This window comes from Bufo gargarizans, chromosome 5 (genome assembly GCF_014858855.1).
Source record: "Bufo gargarizans isolate SCDJY-AF-19 chromosome 5, ASM1485885v1, whole genome shotgun sequence".
Lineage (NCBI taxonomy): Eukaryota > Metazoa > Chordata > Amphibia > Anura > Bufonidae > Bufo > Bufo gargarizans.
In genome coordinates this window covers 87,893,671-87,914,129 of record NC_058084.1, presented here as the reverse complement: position 1 = coordinate 87,914,129, position 20,459 = coordinate 87,893,671, and the positions used below count along the sequence as shown (strand labels likewise).

At 46.9% G+C, this 20,459-nt stretch overlaps 1 pseudogene; it reads left to right on the top strand.

Annotated features, from left to right (window-relative positions):
* The first annotated feature begins 2,206 nt into the window (after positions 1-2,206).
* LOC122937926 lies at positions 2,207-3,227 on the top strand (annotated as a pseudogene).
* The last annotated feature ends 17,232 nt before the right edge of the window (positions 3,228-20,459 follow it).

The following is a 20,459-nucleotide window of genomic DNA, read 5'->3' as shown; positions in this document are numbered from 1 at the left end:
GTAATAGTGGCAAAATAAATATATATTTGCCGTTCAGCGGTGCAATTATATGTTCTAAAGACTTGTATAAGTGGAAAAAAATAAGGGCCTATTTGCTGTTCAGCAGTGCAGTTATATGTTCTAAAGCCCTTTTTGGCATGTAATAGTGTCAAAATAAAAATATATTTGCCGTTCAGCGGTGCAGTTATATGTTCTAAAGCCCTTTTGTTGTGTATTAGTGGCAAAAGAAAAATATACTTGCCGTTCAGTGGTGCAGTTATATGTTCTAAAGCCTTTTGTGGCGTGTATAAGTGGAAAAAAATAAGGACCTATTTGCCATTTAGCGGTCCAATTATTTGTTCTAAATCCCTTTTTGTCGTGTAATAGTGGCAAAATAAAAATATATTTGCTGTTCAGCGGTGCAGTTATATGTTCTAAATCCCTTTTTGTCATGTATTAGTGGCAAAAGAAAAATATATTTGCCAATAAGCGGTGCAGTTATATGTTCTAAAGCCCTTTTTGGCATGTACTAGTGACAAAAAATATATATATTTGCCATTCTGCGGCTATGTTCTAAAGCCCTTTTTTGTGTGTATTAGTGGGGGAAAAAAGGGCTTATTAGCCGTTGTGTGTTGAAGTGAGAAAATTACAGCCCTTTTTGGTGTGTTTTCGTGGCAAAAGAAAAATATTTGCTGTTCAGCAGTGAAGTTCCATTGTACTACAGCCTTTTACAGGGGGTATTAATAGGATAGATACGTAAGTCCTATTAACTGTTCTGCAGTGAATTGTAATTGTTATATTTATTTTTGGGGTGTATTAATAGGAAAAACAATACAGGAAAATTGATGGGTGATTGTAGACTTTCTTCTGTATGAACCAAATTACGTAGATTAGCCATTCATTGGTGAAATGTTTTTGTGAAACAGACTTTTTTGGGAAAATTGATGGGTGATTGTAGACTTTCTTCTGTATGAACCAATTACGTAGATTAGCCATTCATTGGTGAAATGTTTTTGTGAAACAGACTTTTTTGGGAAAATTGATGGGTGATTGTAGACTTTCTTCTGTATGAACTGAATTATGTCAATTAACCATTCAGTGGTGAAATTAGTTTGTGATTCAGCTTTTTTCGGGAAAATTAGTTGGTAGCTGTAACTATGGTCAATGACAATATATGTTCTTTACGGTCCACACCAGCAACTTGGCCAGGTGACGCCGCTTCCGCCTCCACGTGCTCACGCCGTTGGTCCTGCGACAATGTCCACCTCTACCTCCTCATTAGAGATTTTTCAAAAATTCGATTTGCCGGTTTGCCAAATTTATCCGAATTTATTTGCGACAAATTACTTTTAAAAAAACGGCTATTTCCTGGCTGCAGAGAGCCCTTATAGTGGTGTATAACACTGCCTTGCAGTAACACGCATAGGGAGTCTGCTTTGGTAGTGAAATGATACTGTGAGTCCGTATGACATGTAGATGACAGGCGTCGCTCTTAGAATCACTGCACACTTCACTTATTTGGGCACTCAAGGGCTAAAAACTGACCAAATAGCTCTAGTATGAACTCTTAAGCCTTACAGGTCGATGTTAGCGCCAAGAAGAAGCACACTCCTTTTACACCATCGGCGGCTGAATCCACATAGATGTCAAAAGAACCTGTTCTATTAAACGCTTATACTGTACAAGTAGAGCCCCCCTGTACAAGTAGAGCCCCACCGACAGAGTGGAGAGGGTGTCAGCAGTAAGTTTGTGTTGATGTCACTGATTATTTTGCCCTTCCTCTGATCCGTCAGAACAATAACCCACAAAAAACGGATTCTGTCTGTGGAGAATCCGCTTTCACTCTGTCAGCATTTGGTCAGTAATCCATCAGTATTGCTAATGCCCAAAAAAACAGGAGTGGATCCAAAGCAGAGATGACACGTCAACGGAATATTTTCATGTCTTCTGTGTTTTGTACCCACTCCTGCTTTTGGCTACCAAACACCCCGTTGGTTGGTGTTTGCTCAGACCCTTTGAGGAGGCCACGTTATTTGTCATTCGCCAAGACTACAGGATGAACAATGTCATTCCACTGCTTCGTGTCATGGAACAGATGCTGGTAAATCTGGCTAGTCAGGGGACTGGAGACGTGGCGCCTAGAAAGATGGTGGCAGAGTTTGATACATTTGTCTGTCAAGATCTCTGTTTACAGTCAGTGAACGGGAACATCATTTATCACAAGGATATGCAAACACCTACTGATGGGGTGTTAACCCGCAGAAGTAGGTCATCGGCACGAAGGAGCAGTCATTTTCAGGGCTCGAGGTATCCTCCCGGAAGCTTGACCTCTGCACGTCAACGGCCTGCATTGCGAAGCTTGTCTAAACGAAAAATCCCGCAATGCACCCCCTTGGAGGAAACTCTTGATCCGGCACAGGCTGCTTTGCTCCTTAAAAAACAATGGACTCTGTACAGCGTGACACTGATGTATAATTTCTCATACACCAGACTGAAAGAGTATTCCAAGCACCTGCCCACATAGCTGCCGAGAAGCAGAAGGGTCTTGCCATTGAAGTGGGCTCAGAGCTGAACCTAAAAGCCAAATTTTCCTGTTTACCTGGACTCAAAGAGAGATCCACTGGCAGAGATCCACTGGCTGTGCTCATACAGATTTCATCCAAGCCTCCACTCACCAAGGCAAGCACAGAGGACCGGATTGTGTGGACAGGTTGGTTCTGCAGAACGTACACAGAGGACGATCTATTGAAGGTGTTACATTTATTTGCCTTCTGCTCTTCCTGTATAACGGCTCTGAGGCGCTCACGGCTATCGTAGGGACGTGGTTCCAAAGAAATTTTGACTGTTGTTTCGGTAAGCTGGTGATCAGTTCTCGGGACCTTACGTGGCTAGCAGCAATGTGGACCGGGTATGATGTGTCTGGATCAGTGTCGGCCACATAGCTTGTTTTCTCTGTGCCCATTGAACCTCGCATGGAAATTTCTCATGCCATCCACACAAAGGACTTCAAGACTTTATGGATTGATATTCATAAATCAAAGGATGAGGTCACGTTGGAGGAAGTGGACAATTTATTCAAATGTCTTTACTCACAGTTCTTCAGACACTTTAGAATCAACTTATCAGCAACCCAGCTCGTCAAGGTGATGGCATCTGTGGCATCAGAACATTGTGAAGGAAAAGTGAAGTTCCTAATCCGAGTGCTGGGATTCATCACGGAGCAGGCCATCAATAACATCCAGTATTGAACACATGGACGACTCTCATTTCTTACCTTGTCCACAATGTTCGGGACCCCCCGGACATACATGTCTTAGACATGATCCCTGCAGTGCTTACTACATGTTATACTGCTTCTGTCACGGACGGTGTACAGGAAACAAGACAAAGCAACATGCATATGACTGAGTAGATCCAAAGCTAAGGAACCAAAAGGGAGACCCCTGCACAAGACCTGAGACTTTCCCTGGCTGCTCAGCCTATGCAAAGATCCCAGAGGTGGATGGTTGCATATCCACGTACCTCGACTATAAAACCCCTGAACACCCTACAATAGTGAGGGGACACGACCACCGGCTCCCTACACCAGACACGGAGGGAGTCAGGGTGACCTGGGATCCAGAAAACAGAAAATAACAGATAAATGTTCAGCACTTAACTTTGTAGCAGACTGGAAAACAAGATCAGCATGCACACACACTCCAGGAAGTAGTATAAGCCGCCCAGTAATGCCCCATGGGGAGGAATTTAAAGGGAAGCAATCAGTCCCACTACATGACAGCTGAGAGAGGCTAACGAGATGAGGAACTGAACAGCACAACAAAGAGAACTCAAGGAGGAGGTTCTGAAAGGCTTCTGTCAGAACTTCTCAGCTGTCTGGTTGTGACAGTACCCCTCCCTCTACGAGTGGACTCCGGACACTCAGAGCCCACCTTCTCAGGATGGGACCTATGGAAAGCCCTGATGAGACGAGAGGCCTTAATGTCCGTCGCTGGGACCCACATCCTCTCCTCAGGACCATAACCCTCCCAATGAACAAGGTACTGAAGAGAACCGCGGACAAGACGAGAATCCACAATCCTAGAGACCTGAAATTCAAGATTCCCATCAACCATAATCGGAGGAGGAGGCAAAGGCGAGGGTACAATGGGTTGAACATAAGGTTTCAATAAGGACTTATGAAAAACATTATGGATCTTCCAAGTCTGAGGAAGATCAAGACGGTAGGCAACAGGATTGATGACAGACAGGATTTTGTAAGGCCCAATAAACCTAGGACCCAACTTCCAGGAGGGAACCTTTAATTTGGTATTCTTGGTAGACAACCACACCAGATCACCAACATTCAGGTCCGGACCAAGCACACGTCTCTTATCTGCCACACGCTTATATCTGTCACTCATGCTCTTTAGATTATCCTGAATCTTTTGCCAAATAGATGACAAAGACGAGCAGAATCTGTCCTCATCAGGTAAACCAGAAGACCCCTCTCCCGAGAAAGTCCCAAACTGCGGATGAAACCCATATGCACCAAAAAATGGTGACTTATCAGAGGACTCCTGACGACGGTTATTTAAAGCAAACTCAGCAAGGGACAAAAAAGAACACCAATCCTCTTGATTCTCCGCCACAAAACAGCGCAGATATGTCTCCAGATTCTGATTGACGCGCTCTGTCTGGCCGTTCGACTGCGGGTGGAAAGCAGAAGAGAATGACATCCGAACCCCCAAGCGAGAACAGAAAGCCTTCCAGAATCTGGAAACAAACTGCGTGCCCCTATCAGAGACTATGTCTGAAGGAATACCGTGCAATTTGACAATGTGATCAATAAATGCCTGCGCCAGCGTCTTAGCATTGGGCAAACCAAGAAAAGGGATGAAATGCACCATTTTGCTAGAACGGACCACCACCACCAGAATCACAGTCTTCCCCGAGGAACGAGGCAGGTCCGTTATAAAGTCCATGGACAGATGTGTCCAAGGACGGGAAGGAATGGGTAAGGGAAGGAGAGGACCTGATGGCCGTGAATGAGGGACTTTGGCACGAGCGCAAGTCTCGCAGGCTGCCACAAAACCCTCAACCGACTTACGAAGCGCAGGCCACCAGAATTTCCGAGCGATGAGATCCAGTGTGGCTCTTGCCCCCTGGTGCCCAGCAAGGACCGTATCGTGGTGTTCCTTAAAAATCTTGTGTCTTAAAGCGAGAGGCACAAACAACCTCCCAGGAGGACAAAGATCAGGAGCCTCTGACTGGGCTGCCTGCACCTCTGCCTCCAATTCAGAAAAAAGAGCAGAGACCACCACACCTTCAGCCAAAATGGGACCCGGGTCTTCAAAATTCCCGCCTCCCGGAAAACAACGTGACAGGGCATCTGCCTTCACATTCTTAACTCCAGGGCGGAACGTGACAACAAAATTAAACCTAGAAAAGAACAAAGACCATCTGGCCTGTCTCAGGTTCAGACGCTTGGTTGACTCCAAGTAGGCCAGATTTTTATGGTCAGTAAATACGGTAATAGGGTATCTGGCTCCCTCTAGCCAATGGCGCCATTCCTCAAAAGCCAACTTGATGGCCAACAATTCCCTATCTCCCACATCGTAATTTCTCTCTGCGGAGGAGAGTTTTTTCGAGAAAAAGGCACACGGTCGCCATTTGGCAGGAGAGGAACCCTGAGACAAGACCGCCCCCACACCCACCTCAGAAGCATCAACCTCAACTATGAAGGGTAAAGAAAAAACAGGTTGCACCAAGATGGGAGCGGAAGCAAAACTCTCCTTGATATTAGAAAAAGCCTTACGCGCCTCTACTGACCAAGAAGAAAAATCTACCCCCTTTCTGGTCATATCAGTGAGTGGTTTAACAATAGAGGAATAATTCAAAATAAACTTCGTGTAATAATTGTCAAAGCCCAAAAAACGCATCAGCGCCTTCTGATTCTCAGGAAGCTCCCACTCAAGCACAGCGTGGACCTTCTCGGGGTCCATGCGAAAACCAGAAGCGGAGAGAAGAAACCACAGAAATTGAATTTCTGGAACCGCAAACACACATTTTTCCAGTTTTGCATATAATTTATTCTCCCGCAGGATGAGCAAGACCTGACATAAATGTTCCTTATGAGTTTTGAAATCAGGAGAAAAAATCTAAATGTCATTGAAATACGCTAATACAAATTTTCCCATCAAATGAAAAAAAATGCTGTTCACGAAATGCTGAAAAACGGCTGGGGCATTCATCAAACCAAAAGGCATAACCAAATTCTCAAAATGGCCCTCAGGGGTATTGAAGGCCGTCTTCCATTCGTCTCCTTCTCTGACCCTGACCAGGTTGTATGCCCCTCTTAGATCTAATTTGGAAAAGACTTTAGCCCCAACAACCTGGTTAAACAGGTCCGGGATCAGAGGAAGCGGATAAGGGTCACGAATAGTGATACTGTTCAGCTCCCTGAAATCCAGACAAGGTCTTAAAGAACCATCTTTTTTCTTAACAAAGAAAAAACCAGCGGCAACAGGTGACTTCGAGGGTCGTATGTGTCCTTTTCTCAGACTCTCAGAGATATAAGCACGCATAGCGATCCTCTCAGGTTGGGAAAGATTGTATAAACGATATTTAGGCAGTTTGGCGCCTGGGATGAGATTAATAGGGCAATCGTACTCCCTGTGCGGGGGCAAATCCTGAACTCCACTCTCAGAGAAGACATCCGAAAATTCTGAGAGAAAAGATGGTGCAGTCTTAGTAGCAACCTCAGAAACAGATGTCGTGAGGCAATTCTCTCTGCAAAAGTCACTCCAACCATTTATTTGCCTCGCTTGCCAATCAATGGTGGGGTTATGTTTAGTGAGCCAGGGTAGCCCCAACACTAGAGGAGTAGGCAAACCGCTAAGGACTAAACATGACTAGGGATGAGCGAACTCGAACTGTATAGTTCGGGTTCGTACCGAATTTTGGGGTGTCCATGACACGGACCCGAACCCGGACATTTTCGTAAAAGTCCGGGTTCGGGTTCGGTGTTCGTCGCTTTCTTGGCGCTTTTTGACGCTTTCTTGGTGCTTTTTGAAAGGCTGCAAAGCAGCCAATCAACAAGCGTCATACTACTTGCCCCAAGAGGCCATCACAGCCATGCCTACTATTGGCATGTCTGTGATTGGCCAGAGCACCATGTGACCCAGCCTCTATTTAAGCTGGAGTCACATAGCGCCGCCCGTCACTCTGCTCTGATCAGCATAGGGAGAGGTTGCGGCTGCGACAGTAGGGCGAGATTAGGCAGATTAACTCCTCCAAAGGACTTGATTAATTGATCGATCTGCAGCTGTGGATCATTGAGCTGCTGATACTCAATTGCTCACTGTTTTTAGGCTGCCCAGACCATTTGTCAGTCACTTTTTTCTGGGGTGATCGGCGGCCATTTTGTGTCTTGTGGTGCGCCAGCACAAGCTGCGACCAAGTGCATTTAACCCTCAATGGTGTGGTTGTTTTTTGGCTAAAGCCTACATCAGGGTGAAGCTTTCACACCAAGTGCATTTAACCAGCAATAGTCTGTTTATTTTTTGGCCATATACTACATCAGGGGCAAGCTGCGCCCGTCACCAAGTGCATTTAACCCTCAGTAGTGTGGTTGGTCAAGCTGTCACACCAAGTGCATTTAACCAGCAATAGTCTGTTCATTTTTTGGCCATATACTACATCAGGGGCAAGCTGCGCCCGTCACCAAGTGCATTTAACCCTCAGTAGTGTGGTTGGTCAAGCTGTCACACCAAGTGCATTTAACCAGCAATAGTCTGTTCATTTTTTGGCCATATACTACATCAGGGGCAAGCTGCGCCCGTCACCAAGTGCATTTAACCCTCAGTAGTGTGGTTGGTCAAGCTGTCACACCAAGTGCATTTAACCAGCAATAGTCTGTTCATTTTTTGGCCATATACTACATCAGGGGCAAGCTGCGCCTGTCACCAAGTGCATTTAACCCTCAATGGTGTGGTTGTTTTTTGGCTATAGCCTACATCAGGGTGAAGCTGTCACACCAAGTGCATTTAACCAGCAATAGTCTGTTTATTTTTTGGCCATATACTACATCAGGGGCAAGCTGCGCCCGTCACCAAGTGCATTTAACCCTCAGTAGTGTGGTTGGTCAAGCTGTCACACCAAGTGCATTTAACCAGCAATAGTCTGTTCATTTTTTGGCCATATACTACATCAGGGGCAAGCTGCGCCTGTCACCAAGTGCATTTAACCCTCAGTAGTGTGGTTGGTCAAGCTGTCACACCAAGTGCATTTAACCAGCAATAGTGTGGTTATTTTTTGGCCATATCCCAGTCTAATTCTGTCAGTAAATCCATACCGGTCACCCAGCGCCTAAATACTAGGCCTCAAATTTATATCCCGCTAAATCTGTCGTTACCGCTGTACTGTTCTGGCTGGGCAAGTTATTTAGTGTCTGTCAAAGCACATTTTTTGTTCTGGGTTGAAATACAATTCCCAATTTAGCAATTTCATAATTTAGTGGTTTCTGCTATATCAGAGCTATTTGAAATCTATCCCTAAAAGGGTATATAATATTCAAGGTGCACATAGGGTCATTCAGAATAACTTCACACACACGCTACTGTGCATTTCCAAGTCTAATTCTGTCAGTAAATCCATACCGGTCACCCAGCGCCTAAATACTAGGCCTCAAATTTATATCCCGCTAAATCTGTTGTTACCGCTGTACTGTTCTGGCTGGGCAAGTTATTTCGTGTCCGTCAAAGCAAATTTTTTGTTCTGGGTTGAAAAACAATTCCCAATTTAGCAATTTCCTAATTTAGTGGTTTCTGCTGTATCAGAGCTATTTGAAATCTATCCCTAAAAGGGTATATAATATTCAAGGTGCACATAGGGTCATTCAGAATAACTTCACACACACGCTACTGTGCATTTCCAAGTCTAATTCTGTCAGTAAATCCATACTGGTCACCCAGCGCCTAAATACTAGGCCTCAAATTTATATCCCGCTAAATCTGTCGTTACCGCTGTACTGTTCTGGCTGGGCAAGTTATTTAGTGTCCGTCAAAGCACATTTTTTGTTCTGGGTTGAAAAACAATTCCCAATTTAGCAATTTCCTAATTTAGTGGTTTCTGCTGTATCAGAGCTATTTGAAATCTATCCCTAAAAGGGTATATAATATTCAAGGTGCACATAGGGTCATTCAGAATAACTTCACACACACGCTACTGTGCATTTCCAAGTCTAATTCTGTCAGTAAATCTATACCGGTCACCCAGCGCCTAAATACTAGGCCTCAAATTTATATTCAGCTGAATTTGAATACAATACATTGGGCCAAATAATATTTTTGTTGTTGTGGTGAACGATAACAATGAGGAAAACATCTAGTAAGGGACGCGGACGTGGACATGGTCGTGGTAGTGTTAGTGGACCCTCTGGTGCTGGGAGAGGGCGTGGTCGTTCTGCCACATCCACACGTCCGAGTGTAGCAACTACCTCAGGTCCCAGTAGCCTCCAGAATTTACAGCGATATATGGTGGGGCCCAATGCCGTTCTAAGGATGGTAAGGCCTGAGCAGGTACAGGCATTAGTCAATTGGGTGGCCGACAGTGGATCCAGCACGTTCACATTATCTCCCACCCAGTCTTCTGCAGAAAGTGCACAGATGGCGCCTGAAAACCAACCCCATCAGTCTGTCACATCACCCCCATGCATACCAGGGAAACTGTCTCAGCCTCAAGTTATGCAGCAGTCTCTTATGCTGTTTGAAGACTCCGCTGGCAGGGTTTCCCAAGGGCATCCACCTAGCCCTTCCCCAGCAGTGAAAGACATAGAATGCACTGACGCACAACCACTTATGTTTCCTGATGATGAGGACATGGGAATACCACCTCAGCATGTCTCTGATGATGACGAAACACAGGTGCCAACTGCTGCGTCTTTCTGCAGTGTGCAGACTGAACAGGAGGTCAGGGATCAAGACTGGGTGGAAGACGATGCAGGGGACGATGAGGTCCTAGACCCCACATGGAATGAAGGTCGTGCCACTGACTTTCACAGTTCGGAGGAAGAGGCAGTGGTGAGACCGAGCCAACAGCGTAGCAAAAGAGGGAGCAGTGGGCAAAAGCAGAACACCCGCCGCCAAGAGACTCCGCCTGCTACTGACCGCCGCCATCTGGGACCGAGCACCCCAAAGGCAGCTTCAAGGAGTTCCCTGGCATGGCACTTCTTCAAACAATATGCTGACGACAAGACCCGAGTGGTTTGCACGCTGTGCCATCAGAGCCTGAAGCGAGGCATTAACGTTCTGAACCTGAGCACAACCTGCATGACCAGGCACCTGCATGCAAAGCATGAACTGCAGTGGAGTAAACACCTTAAAACCAAGGAAGTCACTCAGGCTCCCCCTGCTACCTCTTCTGCTGCTGCCGCCTCGGCCTCTTCCTCCGCCTCTGGAGGAACGTTGGCACCTGCCGCCCAGCAAACAGGGGATGTACCACCAACACCACCACCACCTCCGTCACCAAGCATCTCAACCATGTCACACGGCAGCGTTCAGCTCTCCATCTCACAAACATTTGAGAGAAAGCGTAAATTCCCACCTAGCCACCCTCGATCCCTGGCCCTGAATGCCAGCATTTCTAAACTACTGGCCTATGAAATGCTGTCATTTAGGCTGGTGGACACAGACAGCTTCAAACAGCTCATGTCGCTTGCTGTCCCACAGTATGTTGTTCCCAGCCGCCACTAATTCTCCAAGAGAGCCGTGCCTTCCCTGCACAACCAAGTATCCGATAAAATCAAGTGTGCACTGCGCAACGCCATCTGTGGCAAGGTCCACCTAACCACAGATACGTGGACCAGTAAGCACGGCCAGGGACGCTATATCTCCCTAACTGCACACTGGGTAAATGTAGTGGCAGCTGGGCCCCAGGCGGAGAGCTGTTTGGCGCACGTCCTTCCGCCGCCAAGGATCGCAGGGCAACATTCTTTGCCTCCTGTTGCCACCTCCTCCTACTCGACTTCCTCCTCCTCTTCTTCCACCTGCTCATCTAGTCAGCCACACACCTTCACCACCAACTTCAGCACAGCCCGGGGTAAACGTCAGCAGGCCATTCTGAAACTCATATGTTTGGGGGACAGGCCCCACACCGCACAGGAGTTGTGGCAGGGTATAGAACAACAGACCGACGAGTGGTTGCTGCCGGTGAGCCTCAAGCCCGGCCTGGTGGTGTGTGATAATGGGCGAAATCTCGTTGCAGCTCTGGGACTAGCCAGTTAGACGCACATCCCTTGCTTGGCGCATGTGCTGAATTTGGTGGTGCAGAAGTTCATTCACAACTACCCCGACATGTCAGAGCTGCTGCATAAAGTGCGGGCCGTCTGTTCGCGCTTCCGGCGTTCACATCCTGCTGCTGCTCGCCTGTCTGCGCTACAGCGTAACTTCGGCCTTCCCGCTCACCGCCTCATATGCGACGTGCCCACCAGGTGGAACTCCACATTGCACATGCTGGACAGACTGTGCGAGCAGCAGCAGGCCATAGTGGAGTTTCAGCTGCAGCACGCACGGGTCAGTCGCACTACAGAACAGCACCACTTCACCACCAATGACTGGGCCTCCATGCGAGACCTGTGTGCCCTGTTGCGCTGTTTCGAGTACTCCACCAACATGGCCAGTGGCGATGACGCCGTTATCAGCGTTACAATACCACTTCTATGTCTCCTTGAGAAAACACTTAGGGCGATGATGGAAGAGGAGGTGGCCCAGGAGGAGGAGGAGGAGGAGGAGGAGGAGGAAGAGGGGTCATTTTTAGCACTTTCAGGCCAGTCTCTTCGAAGTGACTCAGAGGGAGGTTTTTGGCAACAGCAGAGGCCAGGTACAAATGTGGCCAGCCAGGGCCCACTACTGGAGGACGAGGAGGACGAGGATGAGGAGGAGGTGGAGGAGGATGAGGATGAAGCATGGTCACAGCGGGGTGGCACCCAACGCAGCTCGGGTCCATCATTGGTGCGTGGCTGGGGGGAAAGGCAGGACAATGATGATACGCCTCCCACAGAGGACAGCTTGTCCTTACCCTTGGGCAGCCTGGCACACATGAGCGACTACATGCTGCAGTGCCTGCGCAACGACAGCAGAGTTGCCCACATTTTAACGTGTGCAGACTACTGGGTTGCCACCCTGCTGGATCCACGCTATAAAGACAATGTGCCCACCTTACTTCCTGCACTGGAGCGTGATAGGAAGATGCGCGATTACAAGCGCACGTTGGTAGATGCGCTACTGAGAGAATTCCCAAATGTCACAGGGGAACAAGTGGAAGCCCAAGGCCAAGGCAGAGGAGGAGCAAGAGGTCGCCAAGGCAGCTGTGTCACGGCCAGCTCCTCTGAGGGCAGGGTTAGCATGGCAGAGATGTGGAAAAGTTTTGTCAACACGCCACAGCTAACTGCACCACCACCTGATACGCAACGTGTTAGCAGGAGGCAACATTTCACTAACATGGTGGAACAGTACGTGTGCACACCTCTCCACGTACTGACTGATGGTTCGGCCACATTCAACTACTGGGTCTCTAAATTGTCCACGTGGCCAGAGCTAGCCTTTTATGCCTTGGAGGTGCTGGCCTGCCCGGCGGCCAGCGTTTTGTCTGAACGTGTATTCAGCACGGCAGGGGGTGTCATTACAGACAAACGCAGCCGCCTGTCTACAGCCAATGTGGACAAGCTGACGTTCATAAAAATGAACCAGGCATGGATCCCACAGGAGCTGTCCGTCCCTTGTCCAGATTAGACATTAACTACCTCCCCTTAACCATATATTATTGTACTCCAGGGCACTTCCTCATTCAATCCTATTTTTATTTTCATTTTACCATTATATTGCGAGGCTACCCAAATTTGAATGAACCTCTCCTCTGCCTGGGTGCTTGGCCTAAATTTATGAAAATGGACTGTTGCAGTGGTGGCTGACGTGAAGCCTGATTCTCTGCTATGACATGCAGACTGATTCTCTGCTGACATGAAGCCAGATTCTCTGTTAAGGGGCCTCTCTCCTCTGCCTGGGTGCTGGGCCTAAATATATGCCAATGGACTGTTGCACTGGTGGCTGACGTGAAGCCTGATTGTCTGTTACGGGACCTCTCTCCTCTGCCTGGGTGCTGGGCCTAAATATCTGACAATGGACTGTTGCATTGGTGGCTGACGTGAAGCCTGATTCTCTGCTATGACATGCAGACTGATTCTCTGCTGACATGAAGCCAGATTGTCTGTTACGGGACCTCTCTCCTCTGCCCGGGTGCTGGGCCTAAATTTATGAAAATGGACTGTTACAGTGGTGGGTGACGTGAAGCCTGATTCTCTGCTATGACATGAAGACTGATTCTCTGCTGACATGAAGCCAGATTGTCTGTTACGGGACCTCTCTCCTCTGCCTGGGTGCTGGGCCTAAATTTATGACAATGGACTGTTGCAGTGGTGGCTGACGTGAAGCCTGATTCTCTGCTATGACATGAAGACTGATTCTTTGCTGATATGAAGACAGATTCTCTGTTATGGGACCTCTCTCCTCTGCCTGCGTGCTGGGCCTAAATTTATGAAAATGGACTCTTACAGTGGTGGGTGACATGAAGCCTGATTCTCTGCTATGATATGAAGACTGATTCTCTGCTGACATGAAGACAGATTCTCTGTTACGGGACCTCTCTCCTCTGCCTGGGTGCCGGGGCCTAAATTTCTGAGAATGGACTGTTCCAGTGGTGGGTGACGTGAAGCCAGATTCTCTGCTATGGGACCTCTCTCCAATTGATTTTGGTTAATTTTTATTTATTTAATTTTAATTTTAATTCATTTCCCTATCCACATTTGTTTGCAGGGGATTTACCTACATGTTGCTGCCTTTTGCAGCCCTCTAGCCCTTTCCTGGGCTGTTATACAGCCTTTTTAGTACCGAAAAGTTTGGGTCCCCATTGACTTCAATAGGGTTCGGGTTCGGGACGAAGTTCGGATCGGGTTCGGATCCCGAACCCGAACATTTCCGGGAAGTTCGGCCGAACTTCTCGAACCCGAACATCCAGGTGTTCGCTCAACTCTAAACATGACACATCCTCAACATGAGCATCACTCACAATTAAACGGATATTGTGAACTATGCCCTTTAATGATTTCTGAGAAAGTGGAGCGGAATCAATAGCAAAAACAGGAATATCCTTTCCCAAAGTGCGCACCTGGAAACCATGAGTTATTGCAAATTGATTATCAATGAGATTGACCGCTGCTCCACTATCCACAAAAATCTCACAAAAAATGTTCTTGCTCTCTAGCGCCACCATAGCCAGCAGGACAAAACGGGAACTACAAGCAAACGGAAAACCTTCAATTTCCGCCTCAACCCTGCCAATAGTAACAGACGGAACATTTTTAAAAGATTTTTTCCTGTTTGTTTCTTTATTACTCCCAGAAAACTGCCTGAATCTCCTAGAGGGACAAATATTTGCCAAATGATTTATACCTCCACAACAAAAACAAACCCTCCCATGCAAGCTGAATCTTCTATTGTCAGAAGCAATCAACCCCAGCTGCATGGGCTCCTGCTCAGAAGGGGCTGACAGCGACTGGGACCCCTGCGCACAGAATGGGACCGCTGCACTGTCCTGGAACTGAGTATGACAGGAAGGGGACATCTCTCCTCTCTCTCTAAGACGCCTGTCAATACGAACAGCCTGAAACATAGCAGAGTCCAAAGAAATAGGCCTCTCATGAAAGGCAAATGCATATTTCAATCCCTCTGAAAGACCATGGCAAAATTGACTTCGGAGTGCAGCATCATTCCAACCAGTATCAGCTGCCCATTTCCGAAATTCTGAGCAGTATATTTCTGCGGATTGTTTACCCTGGCATAATAGACGTAGTTTAGACTCAGCCAGAGCAATACGATCCGGATCATCATATATCTGACCCAGGGCTAAAAAGAGGCCGTGCCCCCTCCGGCAGCGAAAAGGCCCAGGACTGAATGTTACCCCTGAGCAGCGATATAATGATCCCCACCCTCCGTTCCTCATCACCAGAGGAATGGGGAAGAAGGCGAAAATGGAGTTTGCAAGCCTCTCTAAAACGCACAAAATTCTCACTACCCCAGGAAAACGTGTCCGGGAGCGAGATCTTAGGCTCAGAACAAACTCCATGAACGCCAGCTGAACCGGTCACTTGAAGCTGAGAAAAAGTCCTGCGGAGATCAGCTACCTCCAATGAAAGACCCTGAAGGCATTCAGCCAAAAGTGAAACCGGATCCATGCTTGAGACGGTTTTGGCGGCTTATAATGTCACGGACGGTGTACAGGAAACAAGACAAAGCAACATGCATATGACTGAGTGGATCCAAAGCTAAGGAACCAAAAGGGAGACCCCTGCACAAGACCTGAGACTTTCCCTGGCTGCTCAGCCTATGCAAAAATCCCAGAGGTGGATGGTTGCATATCCACGTACCTCGACTATAAGATCCCTGAACACCCTACAATAGTGAGGGGACACGACCACCGGCTCCCTACACCAGACACGGAGGGAGTCAGGGTGACCTGGGATCCAGAAAACAGAAAATAACAGATAAATGTTCAGCACTTAACTTTGTAGCAGACTGGAAAACAAGATCAGCATGCACACACACTCCAGGAAGTAGTATAAGCCGCCCAGTAATGCCCCATGGGGAGGAATTTAAAGGGAAGCAATCAGTCCCACTACATGACAGCTGAGAGAGGCTAACGAGATGAGGAACTGAACAGCACAACAAAGAGAACTCAAGGAGGAGGTTCTGAAAGGCTTCTGTCAGAGCTTCTCAGCTGTCTGGTTGTGACAGCTTCTTACCGTTATGTTACAGCGGCTGTGAGACCTGCACATACTAAGGCTTATTTATGAAGATTTTCAGGTGTTGCCTGTACTGACCAGTTACCCTCCAGCTGTGATTGTGTAGCCTGCACTGTAGGAATGAGCTTGAATCAGCCTGTTTGCTGGATTGTCCAACAGTTATCAGCCAGAACCCTATACATTTCATGATCAATATGCATTACTATCGTAGTCACCCCGACACTGGTCGTCAATCCATTCTTCTTGATGAAGCACTTTTTTTTTTCAGTTTGTCTTTAAAATCTTGTGACTTTGCCACTTCTGTGCCTGCAGTGTCCTATTTGTGAAATAAACATTTTTTTTCTCCGTACTAGAAAAAAAAAAAAAAAGAATTGGTTTGTGATTTGGTAGCCAAAAGCAGGAGTGGCTACTAAACACAGAAGTCATGCAAATATTCTATTTACATGTCATCTCTGCTTTGGATCCACTCCTGTTTTTTTTGGCATTAGCAATACTGATAGACTACTGACCAAATGTTGACCAAGTAAAGGCGAATGCTCAACAGACAGGATCTGTTCTTTGAGGGTCATTCTTCTGACTATGGCAGGCGCAGCACTATGAAGTGCCTTTTGCGCTATGGCCTTAGAAGAATTTTGATATCTCTGACTTTTAGTCTAACCAGACTGTCTATTACTCTGTAATTCCTCTAGCGCCGTTCTATGGAAACAGTAGGTTTAAAGAGCACACCAAATGCTTCAAATAGCTTCTTTATTAACTTCAACCTTTCTTCATATATAACACTGCCGCCTCCACAGCAGATAGTCCATGTACATAACACGTGATGAAAAGATATCATAAAATGACGGTATGCATAAGATGGTGGTTCAACTGTTCAATCGTGTCATTCAACATAAAATGGTGGATATATTTCTCTCTTGAGTATCTGTACTCTCACTTTAAGTTATTTAAGCACTTTATGATCTATCTGAGAGGTATATCTGAGGTCTAACTAATAGTTCTACTTGTTCAACTTGGTTTGCAGTTTGCAGTATGCAATTGCTTATGATCTGGTATGAGCAGTTTGCATTTTGTATGTTTGCAATTTGTAGCTTGCAATTTGGTGGAACTGTAAGTAAACACATATATAACTGGTTCAGTATACAGTTCTAATCACAATACTAATAATATGAAAATTATATAACTGTTCTAAATACCTATTTTAGCCTCTTGTTTCCATAAAACTAGACTCTGACTGGAACTGTGTGTTTGTTCAGCTCCTCTCTCTGGTCAGTAATTATTCTAGCAGTTCCTGCTAGGGGAATTCACAGACAGGCTGTGTGTGAGGCTGGCTGTGATTGGTGAAAACTCTTGCTGTGTGAGAAGCTGGCTGTGATTGGTCTAGACTTCTGCCCAGCAACAACAGATTAACTCTATGCTTTCTGTTGCTTCTGCTGTGTCATTGAGCTTACCTTACATTACAAAATGAATCTTAAAGGCATATTATCTTTTCTGCTTCTGTGAACACAAAATATAACAGTTATATGACATCCAAAACATGATGCCACAGTGAATAACTCTGCTTTTGTCTTGAACACATAAACATAGGAACTGTATTAAGGCTATAGGCAGGTCGTAGCGGCATGACGTAGTGACGTAGCTACGTAGGCACGCCGAGCGTCTGCCTGGGGAACTCCCCCCCGCCGCCTCCTCGCCCGGCTCCTACCCCGTCCAGCGTCCGACCCACTCGAGGTAAATGAACATGGGCCATTGGAGTAATGGTCGGCTGAGACTCTACTAAGGCTCAGAGGGTCGCTCCTACCAGGGACCGGGTGGCACGGGTCGCCGGCTATGGGATGGGGACCACTACTATGATAGATGATGCCGAGGAAACCAGCGGGGATTCGCGGTGCCAGGATCCATTACGCCACTGCTACTGCTAAGCCTCTATGTTCATATGGCTGGTGAGACAACGGCAACACAGGGTCCTATAGCCCACTAGCCGGCTGGCTGAAGCTTGGAGCGAGTATCCTGTGCCTTCAGGGGGGCTGCTGCATCTCCTTATTCTTGCATCAGGGGAAGGCAACACCACTACAGGAGCCCACTGTCTGCTGTCTAGCCTTATCTACATATGGCCGGCTGAAGATTGGTAAGAAAGTGCCCATTTATGGGTGATATTGACAAAATCGCTAACACGCATAACTCACTAACTTTCATTAACTCTCTGTTAACTGTTGTAGTCGCAAGGGTATATACTCGGAATTCTGCTGGGACACATTCAAGTGGGATGGACACTATAGGGATCGTGGTGACTGCTACTATCAAGACCACGTATTAACCCTTTATATTGAACATTTGGGTGAATATCACCCCCTGCCTCCAGCGTAAAAAGCTTATATGACTTGATCGCTTTAACTGATCTGGCTCTCTTGTCTCAGTGATGGGAGAAGTGTCGTGTGCTGTCCCGTCACCCCCTGCCTATTGATATATAACCTGACTAACTCATTAACTGCTTGACATTTACTGTACTTTATCTACCATAATCAAGTTATAGGAAGTTGGGGGGCCGCTACAATTATTGCTATGGTGAAAAATGTCTGTTTTTGACACCTGGATGAATTGGCATCTCTATAGTTTGTTTTAATTCGCCTGTGGGTGGTGGCCCGCCTCTCCTCTGCCTTTTGTTTGCAGTGTTTGCACTGGGGCTGCCCCATTGGATGGCAGCACAGTCTGGGGGGACCTGGTGGCCCTTGTCCCTCTCTCTCCATTTATTCAGTTTTTTGTGTTTTTTTCTTTTTTTTTTTCCCTTTAGGCGTTTGGGATACCAGTAGGTACCTTGATAAAGCGGCCTATGATATGCCGCCTAAATACAATAGGAAATCAGTGGGCACTGAATCACCCAAGGCTGGGGGTGGAAGTAGCCCACAGACCAGGTTGGATAAATATCTGAAATCGCCCCCAGCTAAGCCCAGAGGGGATAAGAAAACGATGGAGTTAGTAGAAGGTCAGGGGGAGTTGCAGCCACAGATGGGGCAGCCCATACAGAAGTTGAGGGGACCTGATGCAGATAGACTTAATATTATTGATAGTAAGCTGGTGGACATACTGGCGGCAGTCCAGATAACGAATCAATCGGTGAAGGATATCTCTACAACTGTGAAGTTACTACAGACAGATATAACCTGTATTAGAGATGATATGAATAAAATTAGGGCCAGCATTAAACAGGTAGAACCCGGTCTGGTGGAAGTTCAAACAGAACACCGAAAGATGGTTAAGATGATAGATGATTTAGATAGGGAAAATAAGCGGATTACTTTGAAGCTGACAGATCTGGAGGATAGAGCCCGCAGGAACAACCTGAGAATAGTGGGGTTCCCTGAAGGTGTCGAGGGTGAAAACCCCGTGGCTAATGGAGGAATTGGGATCTGAAGGGGACTCATCCACGTTATGCGTGGAGAGAGCCCACAGAATGCCCTTTAAAAAGCCACCACCTGGTGCCCCCCCCCCCCCGCGCCTTCCTGATTAGAATAATACGCTCAAGTGACAGAGATTGGGCGCTTCGGCGTAAGAGGGAGCTACAGGAGATTCAATATAATGGCAATACGATACAGATATACCCGGATTTTTCTAGGGACACGCAAAATAAGCGCAGGGAATATTACGACATAAAGAAAAGACTACGAGAGGTAAACATTAAATATTCTATGCTGTACCCTGCAAAATTAAGAGTGGTCCATAGGGATACTGTCATGTTTTTAAAAAAAGCTAGAGATGCCCTTGAGTGGTTGGACTCAGTGAAGAAATAAACAATAGGACTTTGAGCTTGGTCGGTGGGGTGGAGGTTGGGCAGGGGGGGGAGCGGCAGGGAAGGGGGGGGGCCTACAGGCAGTCGGGTGAAGTGTAAGAGGTTGACAGGATGTTGTTCATCAGTGAACCAGTATGGGGGGAAGGGGGGTGGGGGGGGGGGGTGGAGTTGGGTTAGGGCATGGCCAGGGTCGTCGCTGGGTGTTGCTGGTTGACTCCTTTGTTTAGCTCCAAAACGCAATGAATAAAAAGGTGCTAACGTGGAATGTACGCGGGCTTGGGGACAGAACAAAACGGGTTATAGTGTTTGATTTGATTTCCCAACACCTTCCCGCAATAGTTGCATTACTGGAAACACATGCAGCACCCGAGATCCCCGTTCATCTGAACAAAAAATGGGCGTCGCACCAGTTCCACTCTAGCTTCTCGTCATACTCCCGCGGGGTCAGTGTATATGTCCATAGAAACGTTGATTTCGTTCCTTTGGAACATCGGATTGACGCCGACGGGAGTTATATTTTTTTATATGGCCGATGGAACGGTCAAAATTGCATACTGGCCTTTGTGTACATCCCCCCTCCGTTTGCTATGAGAGTTTTGAATCATTTGGTCACGACTCACGATTGTTTATAGTAAAGAGCGGTGCCCGCTATTAGTATCTGGGGATTTTAACTGTGTTCTAGACCCTGAATTAGATAGAATATCTAACGCTGTAAGATACAACGCCGGAAAACAACCACTGTTTCGAGGTTTTTGTAAGGAAACAGGACTAATGGATATCTGGCAGGCGTTGTATGGTAATAAACAGGCTTTTTCATGTTTTAGTAAGACATACAGCGCCATGTTCAGAATTGATTTTGCT